The sequence below is a fragment of the Octopus bimaculoides genome, chromosome 3 (genome assembly GCF_001194135.2).
Source record: "Octopus bimaculoides isolate UCB-OBI-ISO-001 chromosome 3, ASM119413v2, whole genome shotgun sequence".
Taxonomy (NCBI): domain Eukaryota; kingdom Metazoa; phylum Mollusca; class Cephalopoda; order Octopoda; family Octopodidae; genus Octopus; species Octopus bimaculoides.
In genome coordinates, this window is record NC_068983.1 from 26,877,732 (window position 1) to 26,884,624 (window position 6,893).

Sequence of the window (6,893 nt, forward strand, 5' to 3'; positions counted from 1 at the left end):
TTATATATGTATGTATGTATCTTTGTGTGTGTATGTGTTTATGTGTATGTAAATATGTATGCATTTAAGTGCGTATGTCGTTGTTTCTGAGTTTTTCTCCCACCACTACGTGACAATGTGACAATGGGTGTTGATGTATTTATGCATCCGTAAATAAATTAGCAGATCGGTAGATCCACCGACAATGGTGTAAATACTGTGGATGACGTCAATTAACCATAGGCATGGAAGCGGCTAGACTATTATCCTTACTAAATGTAAGTCCCAGGTATGAAACGTGGCTTATAATGAATGCTAAAATATATATCCGGTCATATTCAGAAAAGTTTGATTGCATATGAATATCATACCGAAGTAAAATATCAGAAATATATTAATTCGAAGTAACAGACCAAAAACAATCTAAATTTAAATAAATTCACCGATCATGTAAAACAACGACGGTAAGGAATGTAGGAATACTATTGCTAAGCAAATATATTCCATACAGAGTGTCTTGTCTTAATGGGGTTGTGGTAGACTCCAAATAAAGAACAATGATGTGACTAAACGTAAAAAGAAAATAGGACGTCAATGGTCGCTGCTGGAGAATATCAACTGAGGATAGATACCGCTGAAGAAATTCATTTGCTTCTGCAAACTTGTTTCAACTTATATGAATAGTCATCTTTGATTGTCGACAACTAAGTATTAAGATACCAACACTGCGAAAAACGTGGGCTATGTTTAAAGAAATTGTATTTAATCTTTCCTAGCTTTTTCGTATGTTATGATATATCAACATAGTAAATATTTTGACTCATATATTTCCTGCTATTTAAGATTTTGTGTATATCAGCCGAAACGTTGTGTTAGCAACAAACAAGATGAAGACAAATAGCCGTCAAATGTCAATAATAGAAAAAAATGTATATATTAATATGTTATCTCCCCCAAAAAAAAACTGCCGGTAAATTCTAATTCAAGAATGTAATTAATGTGGAACAGGTGTATCAAATAGTGCGTATGATTTTTGAAAGAAGGCAACAGAATACATAATATGAAATATGAAAAGGAACCGCTAGTCTAAAAGTTGAATATGTTGTAAGAAAGGACGATTTCAGTAAAATCTAAATAATAAAGTAGGTTACATATTAATGCAAATTTTGATTATTTGCCTTGGGACCCGATTAACAATTTGAAAGGAAAATTGATGGCCAATTTACTCGATAAAAATATACTTTGCATTACCAAAATACGAATTATGAATGCACAAACCCGCGGGATTTGAATTAATTGTTTTAAGTAATAAAACTAAATGCTGCACAGCATTGACACTTGCAATGTAAGTATGCCTGCCATTTCAGCGTCCTCAGAATGTCTATCATTTTTATGCTTTTCACAGTAATGTTTTTTTCTAAATCAGTGCATGCAAATAAAGGAAATAGTTATAGAATACATTATCATACGTCAGCATGAAAATTACAGAACTGTGTAAATGGTGGCTTTAAATATTGATCTAAAATTTTGGCACAATGCTTGAAATTTGACGTGACCCGCTCAGTCGATTAAATCGATTCCAGTGATCAACCGGTACTTATTTTACCGACACCGAAATGATAAAAGCAAAGTCCACCTCAGCGGAATTTCATCTTATAACGTAAAGACATCTCGCTAAACATTTTGGCCAGTGTTCTAACAATTCTGCCAGCATTTCACCTCAGGATGGCTTTAAATATGACTTTGAAACTCAGAAAAAAACCCAACATTTCCTGGAGAGGATGCAAGTCGATTACAATGACTGCAGTGCTCAACTTGTCCTTATTTCATAGACCCGCAAATGATGAAAGACAAATTTGACTGCAGCGGTGTTTAAACTCAGAGGATAAAGCAGGACGAAATGCCGCTTAGTATTTTGACAGGTGTGCTAAAGATTCTACCAACTCCCTGCCTTGGGATGGATTTATATAGGATCAGATTAATTAAGATAAACCAAAGCACCTGATGAGCTTTAAGGATTTGCATGTCACATGCGAAAGAGCTTTTTTAAAATGTATTTCACGTCGTTTGAGCTCATAATTCTTTTTACATAATTCTTTTTACATAATTCTTTTTCCTAAGCAAGGCCTGAAATTTTATGGGGAGAGTGTAGTCATTTATATCTACAATGGATCTTAGCAAATACTTATTAAATCCAGCCCGAAACGTTGAAACTCAAAGTTGACCTCAGCGGAATTTGCACTTAGAATGTACAATGAGACCACATGCGTCTAAGCATTTTGTCTGTTGCGTTAACACCTTCGTTTTGACCAGTAATTGCATAAAGTATATCTTGAAATATCACAGGCTCTCACATCTCTCTTCCAAACATTACAGAATATTGCACATTTTCATTGGAATCTGTAACATCTTAGAGCATAATACTATTCACCTTTAAGGGAATTGTAATTACAATCCATTCATTCTATACAATCAACTTAATATTTAATGAAATACTTGATTTTAGAAACAACGGAAAAGTCGTTACATTTGACAGATGGGAAAACATTACCTTCTATGCACTGCCATAACAGAAAGGTTAAGATAAATGTAAATAATTGTGTAGCTAAGTGCTAATTAATAGAAACAATGAGTTGATGGTCTAATACACTCTGTCCAGTGTTTGTGAAATTATGATAAGGATTGAAAGTTAAGACACCAATTATAAGGTAGATGAGAAAGAAAGGAAATATTCCAGAAAACTAACGAAATAAATAGAATTATTGCTGAGAATCTTTGATAAGACTAAATCTATGAATGGCTTGAGGAAGAACAACACAGCTCACGCTGTAATCCCAAGTGGACGATCCAAAGTGACAAGAATATATCGGCTGATGTCAGCTTTAGTTCTTACAGAGGATCTTTCATTCTGCTGCTGTCTTTCTACATGTCACATGCATCCATCTCATATTTATTTCCTCATTCAATCTTGAATATTAGAACATTTGTCAGTTTGAGATTACAGAAAAGCACAGAAGTCGCGATATTTAAGTATTTAGACATGACAGTTTTTATTTCATTCAACATCACGCTGTTGTCAGTTTTGTCAGCCAGTATAAATATATTTTTGGATTGTACTCAATCAACTCAATACACACGTATCCGTATTTCTAGAATGATTTGTATACGCATGTGTGTATGTGTGTGTAGCAAGAGAAATAGACTGATAAACAGATAAATAAATGTGAATATCAATGTGCGTGCGCGTATATGTACGTATAATTGTATGTTAGTATGCAACAACACCTACAGAAGCCCATTCCTTTTAATGTCTGTCGAACGTTGTAGTTTCTTTCTAGCAAAAACTTATGTATTTCTTATGGTATTGAGTTGGGCTGTTTTAACAATCTATTGATTACTTTCAACAAGTCAGAAGGCTCTTTTTGTATTCTCATTCAATATAGAAGCCTGAGTTTATTTTATTATACAGTTGATAAATGAGAAGTATTCAGTGAAATTGGTGCACTATGAAACAAAAGAATTGTCAATGGACATTTTCTCACTTGGACTATAAGACACACTACACAAGGAGGTATTCATTTGCAGCAGCGGTTCACACCGCTGGTGGTGACACCTGTTAGTGGCGTAGTGAGCCTTCAAAAGGTATGATAAATGCAATACACCCAATGCTAGCGGTTCGTTGAGGGTGTGATTTTATTCTGTTAGAAATAAAATAAATCAAGTTATTATATTTTAAACACCTTTTCCAAACATGTTGGTTGTAATTAGAATATAAGTCGCTCATTGTGTTTTCAATTGAAAAAACCATGAATGATAATCCACCGAGGCCGAATATAGTTTCATTATATGTATTTAAACATAAGGTCGCTGACGTACGCATATATCTAAAGAGTTGCAATTGACGGATGGGATTATATCGTTAAAATAGATTATAAATTACCGCAGGAAGTTAACTTAGAAGTTTGCTTATTATTGTTGTTGTGGTTGTTTTCATCGTTGTTTGCAAAAAGAGAAGGCGCAATGGCCCAGTGGTTAGGGCAGGGGACACGCGGTCGGAGGATCGCGGTTCAGATTCCCAGACCGGGTGTTGTGTGTGTTTATTGAGCGAAAATACCTAAAGATCCACGAGGCTCTGGCAGCGGGTGGTCGCGACCCCTGTTGTACTCTTTCGCTCCAACTTTCTCTCACTCTTTCTTCCTGTTTCTTGAGTAACGCTGCGATGGACTGGTGTCCCGTCCAGCTGGGGGGGGGGACACATACGCCACAGAAACCGGGAAGCCGAGCCCATGAGCCTAGCTAGGCTTTAAAAGGGCGCATAAATAAATAAATTGCAAAGAGAGAGAGAGAGAGAGTTATAAAAGGCTATTTGGTGAAACCTGGTGTTGAGCTTCAAAGTATCGAAAATCACAGTTGCACAATGCCACTCAACTAGGTAAAGATATTAGTCAAATATCTCTGAATCGCTTTTTACAACATGCATTCTGCATTCATAGATATATTACAATGAGTAAAATGCGGACAAAATAGACGGAATCTTAGGAGTCGCAATTCTTTCTACCTCAGGAATTTTCTGTATGATCCGACCTGTCCTTCACAGCAGAAGAAACAACGATAGCTGAGATTAAAGCTTGTAAATCTGAATAATAATTCGAATAATATTTAATATCTAGAATTACAGCATCCATGTCTCTCAAGCGGCCAGCCATCTCAGTATTAGTAGGCACGACAAACAGCGCTTCCAATGTATTATGGGGTTGTGTTGTCATAGTATAACATTCCAGAAAGGCAAACAACATTAAAGAAATAATGTTTATCATCTTCCTATTAATAAGTCAATGAAGACTGTTCTGGCTACGTTGCACCCTACTCTGCGGCATTCATTAAAACAATTTAAATAATGAAGTAATTCAAGATATTTGAGAAACGAGTTATCAGCTGAAGCCAACAGACATCACTTACATTATTTTTATATCCCTACCCACATCTGATGGATGTAAAATAAGTACATGCACAGTGAGATGACAGAGAGGCGATCTATAGATTTATTCAACTGACTATTTTTAATTGAAAAACATTAATAGGAGAAATTATCGTAATTGTAGCATCATATTTCAAAATTTTGTAAATTGTTTTTAATGTTGAGAAGTGAGGATCAGGATTATGTCTTACATTTTATCTAAGCAGAAATGAATGGAACTTAATATGAACGAAGATGTTTTGATTATATCATTTAGCCCGCCACAGTAAATAATATGAGTTAAAAATGCTGGAATGAACTTGAGAACGTATTATTGTCTGTCTTTATTTCTCTCACTCACTCTATCGCTCTTCATCTATCTCTACCTCTCCTTTATAATCACACACACGCACACATACATACACATGTACATAATAGCATTGGACAACTGACAATTGCTTAGTTGATCTCCAATGCAGTGTCGAAATGTCTTTCGAGTGAATGTAATTTATATTTCCCAAAATAGATCTATTTGGCTTTTGTTACATCAAAGTATATTCCTGAAATATATTTAAGTTTCTCAATGTGAAAATGCACCAAAGAATTTGTTCACCACTCAAAGCATCTTAGAATAATAATGGATTGTTCAAATTTTCAATTGTAATTCAAAATCAATGTCCTTTAAAAGTAAAATGAAGATAAAACAATTTTGAGTTGACATAAAACTCAAAGATAGCTGAAGATATATTAGTCTCCTTAGCTGTTAGATAGAAGCGTAATGGTCCTAAAATTTACGAATATATAACATTTAACAATAGAATATTAATATTCATTGTACAAAAAGGTTTCTCAGAACAAATGAGAAGGGTAATGATTCTCTAGCAATTAGCTTTTCTTTTTACTTAGCTATATAATTTCAAAAACAAACCAATTTGTCATTTACCCCACACATTAACAAAGGAAAGAAATAGTAATTATTCAAAGCAACATATAGCGCACGATAATAGCTATAAGAAACAAACATTACATGTTTGACAATAATGTTTTTGCTGTAGTCCTCGCATTTCCGTGGCTGTTAATAGCTGTTCTGTTTCTGTTTTTCATTTCTTTTTTTTTCTTTTTTTTTTGCAATCCACTTCACCATAAATGGAATGCCTCCATAAATCTTCTATTTTGTATTAGGCTCACACCATGAGATATTACATGTCCTCATGCAAAACTATGTGTACTTTCTAGTCTTGATTTCTGCTCCATAAAGATGAATAATCTCTACATCCGCTCTGAAATCATTTTGCTCTAACAGTCATTCAATCCTTTTTAGATGTAAAACATTTTAAAAAGTACTATGGCTTAATATTTTATTTCCACGTAAGATTACATTCCACTAGATAAGATTACATTGTATATATTTCATGATTCAGTCCATATTACTGAATCGCTGAAATATCGTATATAAGAGTGTTTTCCCTTACTAGGTTCGTAACAATCTCGTAGTGAAATCGTCAAAGATATAGTTGATTACATCGACGTTGATAGATACTTTAACAATTGACGCTTGAAAGGAAAGAGGAAGAGTTCTACCTTAGCGGGGTTTGATTTATGAATGTAAACTCACGAAACTAAGTGCGTAAGTGCATTTTATCAAATACACTACAGAATATACAATTTAGACATCTCATTTCTTTTAAGGCGCAGGTATATAATATTTTGCTCATAAACGTGAGTCTCATATTTCCCTTTTAATTATAGGATTAGGTGATTCATGTATGTAATTATGTTGGTGCAATGAAGGAAGAGGCTACATTTGTGCATGCACGCAATAGCTGTACCTGCAGATCAGACTATTGTTATGCGGAATTTTCTGAATCTCTTATTTATATATATACATAAATACATACATATATATATTCTATATATGTAAATATGTAGATTGATATATACGTATATATATATATAT